General features: G+C 41.2%; 1 long non-coding RNA gene and 1 other non-coding gene across 3 annotated transcripts; one reads left to right on the forward strand and one right to left on the reverse strand.

Moving 5' to 3' along the window:
* Positions 1 to 8,434: 8,434 nt before the first annotated feature.
* On the forward strand, positions 8,435 to 14,687 carry LOC124985856 (uncharacterized). 2 transcript variants are annotated; one of them, XR_007108882.1, is made up of 3 exons: positions 8,435 to 8,479; positions 13,607 to 13,697; positions 14,471 to 14,687. It is a non-coding gene; the product is annotated as an uncharacterized LOC124985856 (long non-coding RNA). The 2 variants fall into 2 exon arrangements; XR_007108881.1 differs by lacking the exon at positions 8,435 to 8,479 and adding an exon at positions 13,376 to 13,521.
* On the reverse strand, positions 13,315 to 13,388 carry Trnas-uga (transfer RNA serine (anticodon UGA)). The gene has a single exon. It is a non-coding gene; the product is annotated as a tRNA-Ser (tRNA).
* Positions 14,688 to 15,184: the final 497 nt, after the last annotated feature.

Here is a 15,184-nt window from a genome sequence, read left to right on the forward strand (position 1 = left end):
GCAGCTGAAGCCAAGGGAGATCCTGACCCAGCACTGGTGGTTTTGGAGAGAGAGAGTGTGTGTTCAGGGCCACCACAGAAGAGTTCTCAGGACTCACCAACAATAAAGGGAAGGCTGTCCAGAGTCAAATGGTGGTGGTGGGCCAGGAGGTTGGCAACAGCAAGAAGCAGAAACACCCTACAGTGAATATTGGCCAGAGAGGAGGGGGCACAGTCAAGGCAGCTTGGATTCCTATGAGCGGGGAGCCAGCAGGCAATGACCATGAATCCCATTCCAGGTTTCATCACAGAAAGCCTTTCCTACCAAAAAACATTTTCTTCTCCCTTTTGCCTAATCCAAAGTAACCATCTTTGAGTGAATGTGTAATGATTTCACAGAAGAGCTACATTCTGGAAAAAAATTTTTTTCTCTTCTGTAATTAGAGACAAGGGTAACTTCTACATAGTTTACGTTTTAAAGATAGAAAGAGAGAATTAAGTTTGACCTCATGTTTGAAGTGACATACTAAAGTTAGCTTGGATTTAAATTCTTGATGAACTTGCACACAATGCTTCCCTTTGGATTCTCAGGGGAGAGCCAGGAAAGCCTTATGGCTGTATAGAAACATGCTCTTTTCTTGCCAGGTGCTTGATACTGAAGAAAAACATCTTTTTCCCCTTCTACTAAATATATTTTTGTACCTAGAATCTTTAATTTTTTTTGATGTTCACATTCTGAAACAACTCATGAAATTTCTGAATTTAGATAAATTAAGATGAAATATTTTGTTATGTACAGTACTCTGATTGAAACACAGGTGAAGTTTTTGGATCCCTTTGTATATAGAATTATACCTGGTAGGACTTAGTCTTATTAACCTTGTTTTTAGTGATGACATAAAGCAAATTTTTAAGGAGTTGGCATTTTAACTTTGTAAATTAATCAGATATCTCTTACAAACACATTTGAGTAATCCCATACATGTCGAATCTAATTAAAAAAACCAAGATATCAGTCAAGTGTATTGAACAGTATCTGCTGTCTCTTTCCTGTTGAAGAAAAGTCCTAGAAACAATTGATATTAGACATTTTATAGACATCAACATCTTATTAATTTGACTACCTGGAGACTTGTGAGGTAAGTAATTTCAAAGACATTTCACTTTCATTTGTTTACCCAATAAAGTTGACCCTTTTTAAATCATGTGAATTAAAGATTCATTTTAAAATTTTAATTCATGAGCACTATATTTGGACACACATATATAGACAGACAACACAATATCAGACAACAAGATATAACAGATGCTCAAAAATAACTCTAGAGTTGAATAAAAACAGAACTGAATAACCTAGGTATGTAGGATCAAAATTGTGAGCTTGAAAAATACAGCATATAAGAAAAACAAAACAAAACAGGAGTCCTAGAAGAAAAAAATGATAATGACCATTAATTATAGCAAGATAGTTCAAGAAAGAGAAAGACAGAGAGAGGGTGTGAGAGGTGGCGGGGGGAGAGAGAGAGAGAGAGAGAGAGAATGGTCTGTGTTGCAGCAAGGAGAAGTTTAAAATGGACATTTTTTTTTTTTAGTCTCAGGTTGATCCCTTGCCGAGCCTGCTGCAGTCTACATTCCAATGTAGGCTTCAGCAAGGCTAGGCAGGGGAAATTGCCTAGGGCTTTTTAACCCTTTTTTCCTCATTGGTAATCAAGTCAGGTTTGGATGTAGAAAATTATGAAACATTATCTCCCATTTCTTTTGAGGAATGGGGCTGCTATATAATTCTCATTGTGATATGACTCTGGCTGTTGGGCTATTTAGGGTTACTCCCTCCACACCAGCCGCCCCCTGTTGGAAGACTAGAATATGTGCACGGGACCTTGTGGCAGAAGGACTGGGTGGGTTGGGCAGGGGAACAGAAGAAGAAACAGAATGGGGCAAAGGAGATGGAGGAGCAAGGGCCAGAGGGTCCTTTGCCACAGGGGACTGGTATGGGGGTGGTTTGTTAACTGAGTCAAAGCTGAAGGAGGAGGAGGGATTAATAGGGGGAGAAGAAGCCAAAAAGAGGTGTTTGGGTTTGCAGGAAGAGCAAAGATCAGGTTTAGTGTGCAAGAAAGAGAAAACTTGAAGATAAGGAATCCCTTTCCATCTGCCCACTTGCTCACAGCAGTTGTATGCCATTATGTGACCATTTTGGATTGATTATCTATAAGATAAGTTTTGGTGGTTTTAGGGTGGGGGTCAGGTAAACGGGTTTAAGATTGTCTAGTAGACACCCCAGGGGTTAATCTGCCAGAATGGAGGACCCAGATCCCATGGTGGAGACTGTTACAACTGAGTCAGTGTCCAAAGCATCTGGAGGTTACAGACTAGTTGGCTGGAGACAAGAAGGCAGCACAGTGATGGGGTTGTCACCCAAACATCAGTGTGTGCCAGGCAAAAGCCGAGAGAGTTGAGCACCTGACATCAGGATTTTCGAGAGAAAGAGTGAAGAGAAGCCTCAACCCTGAGAGAGATTCTCCACCATAAAGATTGGGGACCCATCAGTTAGATAAGGTCAACTAAGGGGGCCAACCATAAATGTAAAAGTCATGACTGGGGGAACCCCCACTCCTCAACCGCCTCAAGGGTGCCAGATGATCAACGTTCATGTCTCAGGTCAGCAGAGGAGTGTTTAAGTCGACCTAGGTGAAAACTCACCAGTCTGAAGTCAGTGTCTGGATGTGGAGGAGAGCACCAGGGCGGATGGAAGGTAAGACTAGCATCTGGGGGCGTTTCTGAAGTGAGAGATGGGATTCCACTCGCCTACGTGGCAATAGAAGAGCCCATCCGAGTCACGGTACCAATGAAAGCACCCAGAAACTACTCCAGACTCAGGAACTCACACAAAGGATTTTATTAAGGGGACAGGCAGAGTGTCTGACAGCAGGGTGAGAGAGAGAGAGAGAGAGAAAAAGAGAGAGCAAGAGCAATAGCAAGGGAGAGAGAGAGAGAATGGTACTGGAGCTATTCTTAAGTAAGTCAAATTTCCTAATAACAAAGAACCAATGACAAGAATGTTTGCAGGCTGACAATCTGGATCAATGGCTGGCTAGGATGTTCGCAGGCTGACAATCTGGGTTGTAAAATGGTGTGGGGGGAACAGAATACTGGCAGCAGCTGATGCCAACAGTGTTTATAGTGACATTATAACAAATTGGACTTGTTATAAAAACAGACATTCTTTTTCACTATAAAAGTTGACTCCTATTGTTTGCACAAATTAGTAGATTTTGCTGTGACACTTCTCTATAAAGTACATCATACTTGAATCCTATCCAGTTGCCCCACTTCCTTTTCTTTCCTCTTCTTACTTCCCACTCCCAGATCCCTTCTCCTCAAGGCCAGGAAAGCATGAAATGGTATAGTTCAAGCCCTAAATTGAAAAAAAAAGAACCAAAAAAAAATTGGAAAATGAATGGATAGGGTGGTCATCCTGGCCTTGAAAGTTTCTGTTAAGAAATCTGCTATGTTCTGACAAGTTTACATTATAATTGCTTTGACCCTTCTCATTTAGCCCTTCTCATTTATAGTTTTCAATATACTTTTGACAGTTTTATATGATACAATATGGAGAGGTTCTTTTCTGGTCATGTCTATTGGGGTTCTAAATTCTTCCTATATCTGGCTTTCCATACCTTTCCCAATATTTGAGAAATTTTCTTCTATGATTTCACTGAATAAGTGTGCATTTCTTATAGCCTGTATCTCTATTCCATTGTCTATACCTGTGATTTATTTTTATTTATTTATTTTTTTTTTGTGGTTGTAGATGGACAGAAAGCCTTTGTTTATTTTATGTGGTGCTAAGGATCGAACCCAGTGCCTCACACATGCTAGGCAAGTGCCCTGCCACTGAGCTAGAATCCCAGACATATACCTTAAACTTGGTTTCCTCATTGTGTCCTATGAGTCTTATGTGTTTTGTTCCTTCTTGTTTATATTTTTGTTGTTGTTGTTACTGTCTTAATATGACATTTCATCATCATCTTCAGCTCTGATGTTTTTCCCCCCACTTGGTCTAGTCTACAGGTGTGACTTCAATTGAATTTTTTGAAATCTTTAATTCAAGATTTCTGTTTGATTCCTTTTCAGAATCTCTATTTAATTGCTCTTTTATATCCTGTGTTGTTTTCCTTAGTTTATTCGACTATTTATTTGTATCCTCTTTGAATTAATCAACGATTTAAACGTTCTTTTGAATTTTTTTTCTGGCATTTCACTCACAGCAGTATCTTTGGAATCAGTTACTAGAGAGTTACAAACTCTTGGAGGAGTCATGTTTCCTTGCCTTTTCTTCTTTCTCCTATTTCTGTGTTAAGAGTTGTGCATCTGGGGGTGGGGCATATATCTCTTCCACATTTATGTGAGGGTCATCTTAGGGAATAACCTCCAAGTGTCCTGAGCTATTGGTTTGTTGTGTAGTGTTGAAATTATTTCCAAGTGGAGTTTGTAGTGTAGTTTCCCTGTCTTCCATGGCTGATTCATGAATTTTGTCAGTGTGTACTGATGGAGCCTGAGGGACCCACTTTCTTTGTAGATCTTGCAGGAGTGGAGTCACTTTGGTGACAAGAGCATTGTAGACAGTGGAGTCTCTTGGATGCGCCCTCCATGGTCACTCCTTCAATCTTGTCAATAATGTGCTGTCTGCAAGGTTATGGGAGAGACCTAGGTTGAGGTACCACCTCGGTGCACTGTCCACAACAGTCGTGTCATTTCTCTGCTCTAGCTATGGGGTTGAGGGTTCAGAGACTGGATTTTAGTTCCCTCTATCCATACCATACCTACATGGAGACATGTAGGCTGGGAGTTTTTCTTTCTCCTGTTTTTTAAGTTGGAATATCTTCCCAAGGTTTGAGTGGGACTGTTTCGGTTGGAGTAAGGTGAAATTTCTCTCACCTACGCTGTAGGTGTCACAAAGTGGTAAAGCACCCACCAGATGTGCTCAAGGCATGAGGCTGGATCCTAAACTCAGAAGAAAGAAAACAAACAATAGTAACACAACCTAAAGAAAACCCAGATAAAGATATTTTTAAAAACAAGCAATTAACAACCAAAGCAACAACCAAACACCATTATCAGTAGAGAAGAAAGGGGCAAAACAGTATGGAATTAACTAAATTGTTAAGTGTTCATAACAGTAAAAACAATTTAAAAAAGAGGGGGTGAAACACAAAAGACAGAGATAATCCAATTAAAGAATAACAATAAAAGTTATGAAACAAAATAAAATAATAATTTAAAAGGTAGAATATGCAACTATAATGCACCAATAAAAAATGTGAGGGGAAAAATGTAGAATAGATGAAAAAGTGAGTCAAAATTCCTCCTATAAGAGGCCTACGGAAAGAGACAACTTTTCCAGGCATGTACACACACTGCATCCGGCGGCATGGTCAATGTCTGGGCAGTAGAAAGCCCTTCACACCTGCAGAGCATTGGCATTATGTGGGCTGTGCCAGGGAATCATATGTTCAGCCCACAGGACCACAGTTTATATGCCCAGGGATTAACATAGAATTTGGTGCAAGTAAACAATTCTTGGGTATGCCATCATGGAAGGAAAAATTAGAAAGCAAGTCAAAAGAATAGCTAGATGACTATGAAGCTAAGAAAGGGGTGCCTAGGAAGAATTCATTTAAGAAGGGCAAGATCAATATACACATTGAATAAGAGTGTCAGGGTGAAAGATGTTTAAAAACAACAGAAATCATTGAGAGCAGAAACTGTCTGTATTATTAAATATGATAGATTCTTCTGATTTAAAAGTTGATTTTAATGAAGACCTGAAAGAAACATAATCCTCACTTCTTTTAAATTTAAGAAGCTTGTAGTTTGAATGGGAAGAGAAATGGAAGTAGAATTCAGGAGTCATTCAGTGAAGAAATTTTTGAGAGTGACATTTAAGGTCACACTTAAAGGATGGGAGAGTCAGTCGCATGAATGTTTAGGAGGAGGACATTCTGATAAAAAGAACAGTGGGTCACGACTGTCTATCATTTTACTTTTTTTTCTTATTTGGTACCAGGGATTGAACCCAGGGTTGCTTTACCATTGAGCCACATCCCCAGCCATTTTTATTTTTCATTTTGAGGCAGGATCTTGCTAAGTTGCTGAGGCCAGCCTTGAACTTGTGATCTTCCTGCTTCAGTCTCCCAAGATGCTGGGATAACAGGCATAAGCCACCATACCTGGCTATCAGTTTACTCTTAACATCTTGGAATGACCATGAAGCAGAGTGTGGGATAACCATCATCATAATCATTTTGTGATTATAATAGAAAAAAAAACATGCACATAGTGCATGGTATTTCCCCTGGTTTCTTCAATGACCCATTCATCATGCAAAAGTATATTGTTCATTCTCTGTGTGTTCATTCAGTTTCTGTAGTTTATCTTGCTGTTGATTTCTAATTCCATGCCATTATGATACAGTAAGGCGGATAGACATGTTTTTGTATTTTCTAAGATTTGCTTTGTGTCTTAACAGATGATCTACTATAGAGAAAGTTCCATGTGTGGCTGAAAAGAATGTGTATTATGATGTGGTCAGATGAAATATTCTGTAGATCTCTGTTACATTTGATGTGAAGTACAGATGAACTCTAGGAACTTTAACATTCATTTTTCTGCCTGATGTAGCATATTGGTGATTACTTCCCACTCAGATTTTTATACCAGTTAAAGAACTTATCATTTCCAAACTTTGTCTTGTTATTTTTTCAGAAATTCTGTCTCCTTTTTGGAAAGTTCTTTAAAATCTGTATTGCCTTAATTATTTCATTATTTCATAGTTCTCTTAGTTCCTTAATTATTTTCACAGTCAATTGTTTAAATGTATTGTCCAGCATTTCCTTCATTTCAATATCCATGGGTTTAGCTCTTGGGGAATTAGGAATTTTTGGCAGTGTCTTCTTGCCTTTACTTTCATGTTTCCTGTGTCCATACGCTGAGGTTTGTGCATGTGTTTGAGTAGATTTCTCTTCTCTAGATGTGGGTCGTTTTATTGAACAGATTTCTTTTGTGGATATGCCGTTGAATAGGATTTATGCCTCACTGTCAAAATCCCAACTCAGTTCTTTTAAAAAAATTTAAAATATTCTTTAAAAAAATTTAATATTGGTTGTGTATCTAATATATGCCCCAGGTTCAGTAAATAAACAATTATTTTTTAAAAAAATTTAAAAACCCCAAGTCAATGTGACAGAAGTGCTAGGATCACTCATCCAACCTACTTGAAGAGAGAGAACAACTACCAGTAAGAGCAACAACTTAGAAGCAAAGCACATATTAACATATCACACACAAAAAAAAACTTATTTAAAATGATCTATCACCACTAACCAAGAAGTGAGTAATAAGGTAGAATGCACAAAAAATGAGACATTAGTGATTGTAAAATTAATACTAGAATATATAGAAAAAAGGTAAGAAATAGGGGAAAAAGTGGTGGGAGGGAAGAAAGACTGAAGGAGAATGAGGACAAAAAATTCAAAAATAATGCAAGAAAAATAAGAGGCAAGAAACAAGCACAAAGAAAAAACCAATGAAAAGACTATATGAGTCACACCAACAATGAAAACAAAAATGATGAAGAAAAACCATGCAAAAATGAAAGACCACCTAGAAAAGTTTATGATTTCCCCTTGCTGATGTAATTAAAATGTAGACACTTGTTTCCACAACTTCTAGTTTTAGAATTCACCAGCTTTGGGGGGTTTCTGGGGAGCAACTATGGTTTCACTTGTTTCTTCTCCATTCTAGCCCTAACAGGCCAGTGTTGGTTGTGAGATCTTTAATGGGAGATACTCCCCTCCTTGCCTACCAGGAAGTGTTGAGGGGCTGTTTTCACTTGCAGAAGTAAATCACCCTCAGTGTCAGTTTTCTGTACATTGGGATGAGGTGCCCACAAAACCCTTACATATGAAGCCTGTGGGCCAATCTATACTGCAGACTCCCATTCTGGAGTCCCTCAGTTAGTAAGCTTGGTGTGCAGGATCTCAAGTGCTTGGGGGTCTCCTCCCACTCTAAGCATGGCACAGGTGGACTGCATGCAGGATCTGTGCTTGTTTGTTTGAGAGAGCCTCAGGCAATAAGCTTTCCATAAGACCCTTCCCCCTTATTTCATGACATTTTTGTTTCATGAAACCATACACAACTGATCTCCCCCCACTGTCACTAATTTCAAAACACCAATTTGAAAAGGAAAGTGCTTCCACTGCTGTCCTCTCTACAAAATGGCCAACTGGTAGACCACGCTTTCTGCTGAGCCAAGTTTTCCATACAGCCATTGACAGTCTTTCTCCTGGAGCCAGTCAGTCAGGGTGAGAAACTTTGATCCCAGAGAAGAGGGGTTTCTCTTTTTTGTTTGTTTTTTATTGTCATTGTTTTGTTTTGCTTTTTTGTTTTTGGTACCAGGAATTGAACACAGGCAAGAGGACTGCAAGTTTTGGGCCAGCTCGGTGAGTTTATTAAGACCCTATTTCAAAATAAAAATAAGGGGGCTGGGGTTGTAACTTAGTGGTAGAGCGCTTGCCTAGCATGTGCACCACATATAAATAAATGAGTAAAATAAAGGTCCATCAACATCTAAAAAATATATTTAAATAAAGAAATAAATAAAAATAAAAATAATGCTCCGGCACAATGGTGCACACCTGTAAGCCCAGTGGTTCAGGAGACTGAGGCAAGAGGATCAAAGTCAGCCTCAACAACTTAATGAGACCCTGTCATTAAATAAAATTTTAAAAGGGTTAGGGATGTAGCTCAATGGTTAAGTGCCCCTGGGTTCAATCCCCTGTACAGAAAATAATTTTTTTAAAAAAAGCCTTTTCATAGTCTTGAATTAAAGCACCATGTACCCCTTAAACATATATAACTAGAAAATAAGAGTAAGATAAAGCTAGAAACATTTGTACTTAGTAAATCAGTTTAAGCATTTAAAAAACATCCCTTAAAGATATTTTCAGGCATTTGCTGTCACCATCTTTACATTCTACCCATTAACTGGAGAAATTAAGCATCAGACACTGAGATATAATTCAAAGCAATGATCACTGGAGCAGAACAAGGTAGCTGGGTTTGCAGTTCCAAGATAATTAGTTCATAATTTTGTTACCAAGGTGACAGAGGGACCTGCCCCATTCTGCCTTCTATAACCCCAATATTGACTGTGGGATTATTTTTAAGCACTTTGAAAATATACTTCCCTTCCTCTCTGTGATAATCTTTCCCAATATCACAAATAAGCCTTAATGTAGGGAAGAAAAGCTATAAAGGATAGTTGTCTCCAAGCTCCATCTAGAGATAATGTTAAAGATCACAATCAAAACTAGTTAATTTACCAAGTGCCAGAATGTGCCCAGAGGGGGTTAGTGCTAACAATTCTGGACACTTGGGGTTTAAGTTGTAATCTTTCAAACAACAGTTAAACATTTTAATGTTTCTATGAAAAGAAATGCTTAGAAGCAATTTGGTCACATTATAACTGTCTGAATGATAATATTTCAAAAATCCTTAGCTGAAAGTTAGAAGACCAGGTTAAGTAAAGGAGAATATGAAGGGGAGAAGAAAGCCATATGCAGAAAAAGGGGGGATAAAAAATTCCTGAACTAATATTTCAAAAGTAAGTTAATTTATGAACATTACTTCCCCAAATTATATTGGCTAGCTTTTGGGGCTTCCTACTAATCTTGTGAACCTGTCTTCCTAAAAGTTACAACTTAGAGGCAAATTAAGGATCTTAATTTATTTTCTGAGTCCAGGTTTTGATTTACTACTTTACTGTAGGTGGCAGTGATTTTCTAATTCTGGATTCATCTAGATAAGAGTTGTTTATATTCTTCTAGTTGTATTTAATTAGGATTCTGAGTTTTAATTTTAGACATTTCAGATACCACGTGTTTAATTTGGAGTTCCATCTGACTTCTTATTGAAGTATCATTATTCTCTCTTAAGTGTTCTGAATTTTTTAAACTTCTGCTTGTGTCTAAAGAAAATTAAAAGAACATAATTTTTTTTTGTACCAGAGATTGAACCCAGAAGTGCTTAACCACCAAGCAACACCCCAAGCCCTTTTTATTTTTATTTCAAGAAGAGTCTCTCTAAATTGCTTAGGGTCTCACTAAATTGTGGAGACTGGCTGTGAACTTGCAATCCTCCTGCCTCAACCTTCCCAGCATGCACCACTCTCCCCAGCTTAAAGGGACATACTTCAAAATAATTATAGTCCAAATAAATACTGTTATTTTCTTTAGTTGTAAGTCAATAATCCAGAGAGCAATTTTAAATATGTGGAAAAAGAGGCTGGAGGTTAAATCTTTATCATCAATATCAATTGCATTAAGTCTGAAGTATAGAAAAGTAAGCCATTCTTCTACTTTTTTTTTTTTTTTTTTCTTTTTCTATTGGGAGTGGAACTCAGGGCCTCACATAGGTTAAGCAAGCACTGTACCATTTAACTACAACCTCAGTAATGAATCATTCTCTTGTTAATACTGATAATTCAAAGAATAATAGAATCCATTCAAAATTGAAAAATGTAACAAATCAAGAGTTTTTAATAGTTCTACATTTTTATTTTTTTTTCTCTTTTCCTCCTAATAGTCTTATTTATGCCAACTGCTGAACCCAGGGGTGCTTTACCACTGAGCTACATCCCTCCTCCTCCTTTTTATATTAAGATAGGTTCTCACTAAGTTGCTGAGGCTCTTGCTAAATTTCTGAGGCTGGGAAACTGTGATCCTTCTGCCTCAGTCTCCCCTGTTGCTGGGATTATAGGAATGCCCACCAAGCCCAACTCTACCATAGGCAGACAACTTCTTTACAGCTAGGAGGTCCAGATGTAGCAAGAGTTTTCTTTGAATGCCACTTTTTCATATTATATACACAGGCCTTCTACAAATGACCAGTAAATCTTCCCAAAGGATGGTGGTCATGTTCAATTGGTCAAACGCGCGTCATGCTACACTTTCTGGTAGAACGGCCAGGGACCGTTAAGGCCGTTGTCCAGCAGTTGTGGGGACAAGGTGAGGGTTCATCCAACCAGCACAGAGCGGTCACCAGGGCTCTGATCTGCTTGGCCCCATGACTAAGCGTGGCAGATCTTTCTGGCATCTGCCCGCTTCTTGGGTCCTTGAAGCCCCTAACAGCATGCTGGGGAGACTACTGTTCTCACCACCGCCACACCTGCCCCTACCCAAACATCCTCAGCCAAAGCTTCGACCGGGCTCCAGCAGGCCGCTGCAGCCATTGGGTCAGGGAGACAGGACCACCGAGAGGCTCACTGGCCCATCGCCTCCCAGTGGGCAGCCCCAACCGAGGTCCAGGAGTCTGCGGGGCGGAGGCAGAGGCCTGCCCCAGGAGGCCTCCAGGGCATGCCGCGCTCCGTTTCTCCCAGCGCTGCCTGACGGAACTCAAGTTTTATTTTTAATTTGCTGCCCATTAGGAGGGGCTGGGCACGAAGCCGCTCCAAGGTCTGCAGGTCCCAGGAGCTGAGGCGCCTGTGGGGCCACGAAAGACAAGCCTTCTGGAGAAAGGAGAGTTGGTCTCCTGTCTGCTCCCCTCTCCTTGGGCCCAAAGGAGAAGATGCAGTCTGCTGGCACATTGGCCCCACCTCCCCGTGGGGCCTCTGGACTCCCAGACCTGTTCTTTCTGTATCTGTCATTGATACCACTTTCCCCACGACAAAGGAGACTGTCACCAGGGCTTCATTGTCATCCCTTGCTGCCTCGCGGATCTTGCTGACTGGATTGTATCCCACCACTTGGCGCCCAAAGCCGAAGACATCGAACCTCTCAAACTTCTTCTAGGTGTACTCCATTTTTGGGCGTCAGAAGCAACTTCCTTACCCCCGCTGGGCTTGCCTCCGCCTCCAGAACCCATCACTGGGGTTTAGATGTTAGCCCATCTAGTGTCTCTACAGCATCCCAACAGGGCAGCTCCGGTTAAGTAGGCATCTGTCAACCGCAGAAGAGTAGGCGCCAAGCAACACTGCTAACCACAAGTGCGCATGCTCAGAGGGAAGTGCCGCTGCCCTGTGCTCACCCTTGTAGCCCTGGAGCCAATCGTGCACAGTGCGCATGAAAGTGTCCTGATGGCTTAACTCTCAGCCCCCGAGTAGTCCTGTTCCCTTCCAATGATTGCAGTGGCAACACAAACACAAGTAACAACCATCTTGGGGACACTGTCCGAGAGCCAAATCAAGGAACTGATGACCAATGAAGTGAGAGCAAGCAAAATTGCACCCAAACTCCTCATTGTTTTGAGCACTCCTAAAGTGATGCCAGGCCTCCGGAGTTGAAAGTTTTAGCTTGCAAATATGGTCATTAGCACAGAGATGTAATACCACATGACTGCCAGGAAATCATTGATGTTCAGGAAGCTCTGGACAAACTCACAGTTGTTTTTGAAGATGATGAACCTCATGATGCACTGTGCATTAAGCCAGCCTGTGCAGATAGCTTGTTATCCTGCTCCAGTCATGGCCATCCAGGTTACCATTAGTCAGCATGCTGGTCACAGAACCACTATGTACAGAATCAGGAACCCCCCATCACCCCAACACACACACACACACACACACACACACACACACGCCAGGATCTGCCTGGCCAGCGGTGACTGGGCTCCTGGAAGGCCTGACTGAAGCCTGTGCTTCAGCAGGTGGCAGGCTTCTCTGTCCAGTAGTGGTAGGTAGAGGCTTGGGACATGCAGTCCTAGAGGCAGTGCTGGAAGCTGAACTGGAAGTATGCATCTCCAGGTCCCAGTAGGTGATCCCATTGTGGAAGGAGAACTCGTCTGCTGGGCGAAGTACAGCTTCTCTCGCTCAGGTAGAGCTGGCTAGAGTCAAAAAACCCTGGTGCCAGCCCAAGAAGTACTGAGCATGGTGCAAGAAGTTCTTCCTAAGCCCCTGGAAGGCCAGCATCAGGAATCTCCCAGGTTCAGCACTACCAAGACTTCCCCCACTGCACCTGACAGTCATGGCTGACCCCTTGGGGTCCCTTGGATGCAGAGCTTGTCATCATATTACAGGGTATAGGGCCTTCTGAAAAATTGAAAAATTGAGGCACCAGCGAAGGTCTGCTTTACCCTGGTTCTTGCCATCAGACCAGAAAGATTTCAGACATATTGCTCAGAATAACAGGCAAGAATTCATTAGAAGGGTTAGGAAAGGGGGTAAAGGGGACACTCTCAAGGGAGAGAATGGGTCCTCTCAATTTTTTAGGGAGTCCGAGGGAAGTTTCCAGAGAATCCTGCCCAGGTCCACCTCTTTGACCTTTTTTTTTTTTTTTTTTTTTTGCGGTGCTGGGGATTGAACCCAGGGCCTTGTGCTTTCAAGGCAAGCACTCTACCAACTGAACTACATCCCCAGCCCACTTCTTGACTTTTGACTGACAGCAGGATGACATCAGATTTTCAAGTCCTCACTGGCATGACAACTCTAGTCGCTTTGACCCATGCTGACCTAATTGAAACCTGTTCTTATAGATTTTATGGAAAGGGGGTAAGTATCTCCCTGGTCTGGGATCTGGTCTGTATAAGGGTCACAAAAATCACCCCTTCACAGTAACTTGTGTTCTTCTTATCAGCATTTCCAGGCCTGCATTTTTCCTGCAGATAACAAGTTGTTTGCTGAGGAATGCAACATATCCTGTGAACTTAAGCCTTGCATGGCTGCAGGTAAATTATTTTAAAGTGAAAGTATGTGGGGAGTCAGCACAGTGGGCCCATTTTATAGAATTATTCCCTTAACTTCATGTTTCACTACTCACATCTGTCTGTCCCCTATCGATCAACAGGGACCAGTCTGCCTTATGCAGACAGGAGAGAGAGTTGTCAGGACCTGCTCTCCCTTTTGGCTCTGATCTTGCCATTCGCTGGTTCTGGACTCTAGCATCCCAGGCAGCCCAGAGTCACTGCTAGAGATGCTCCATCCGTGAGGCACTACCTGTCTGACAGTTTCAGGCATGGGCCTGCCACCAATCAGAGGTAGCCAAGGCGGTCCTTTCTTGCCTGATGCCAAAAGATTTCAGAGATTAGAGTAGCCCACATGAGTTGATTGAAGGGATAGGAAAAGGAGAACTCTCAAGGGAGGGTGGGTTCTCCAGTTTTATTGGGGGTCCCGGGAGGTCGCCTCAGAATCCTGCCCAGACCTACCTCTTGACTGACAACAAAATGACATCAGATTTTCAAGAATCACTGCATTTGACAACTCACTTCGGCCTATGCTGACAGGTAATTTGTGTTCCTATCTACATTTTGGGCCTGCATTTCTCCTAAAGAAGACAGGTTGCTTTTTGAGGAATTTAACAGGGAAACAGGGGTCCGTTTCATGCTTTGAACATAACCCTCACTGCTCAGCCCCAGATGCTTATGTTAAAACTGACATTTTTTTCTTTTCCTTCCTTCCACCAACCTTGGGGGAAGTAAGATTACCCTTCTTTCCATCCTAGGCCAAGTTATCTGTCCTTAAGTACACATGCCACAGGAATGAAGTAATTGCGGATTTGGGGAAGCATCCAGAAGACCCTTGACTATCTTTTAAGACTACAAGTGAATTATGATCCCCTGACAAGACACAGTTGGAATGTAGACTTTGAATCACTCCTTTAAAAGCCCTTTGTTCCCTCTGATGGTCAGAATCACAGCCTCTGGGACAGGAGTCCCCTGTGTTTCTCCTTTGTTAGCAAAAAAATAAAACTTGGTTTTCCTTTTTCTCAAAATTGTGTCCTCTTTATTGGATTGGCATGGGAGGGGTGTGGGGGGGAACAAGGACCACAGTAACAACGTATCCTATTGACTTAAGCCAGGTCCTTGCTAGCTGATAGATTTTTCATCCCTTTTTAGCTTGCACTTTTTTCTGGACAAATGAAAGAATCAGTTTGAAGTGCTTCATAGTCATGAAATTGGATGACCATGTACAAAAAAGAGAAAGTTAAATATTTCTGTAGATTGTTAAGCATAATGGAAATATAAGATGGTCTCATTAGTTCTTAACAGAAAAATCAGGTAACCTATTATTGGACAAGACAATGATGAGTGAGTGTGTACATGCAACACAGTGCAAAAGAAGGTTTTGGGGAGCAACTATTTCTCTTAATTTTTTTTCTATTTTACTTATGCATGGATTGAAGAATAGTTTAACGCTTATCTGGAAGTTCCAAAGA

Source organism: Sciurus carolinensis, chromosome 5, assembly GCF_902686445.1.
Source record: "Sciurus carolinensis chromosome 5, mSciCar1.2, whole genome shotgun sequence".
Taxonomy (NCBI): domain Eukaryota; kingdom Metazoa; phylum Chordata; class Mammalia; order Rodentia; family Sciuridae; genus Sciurus; species Sciurus carolinensis.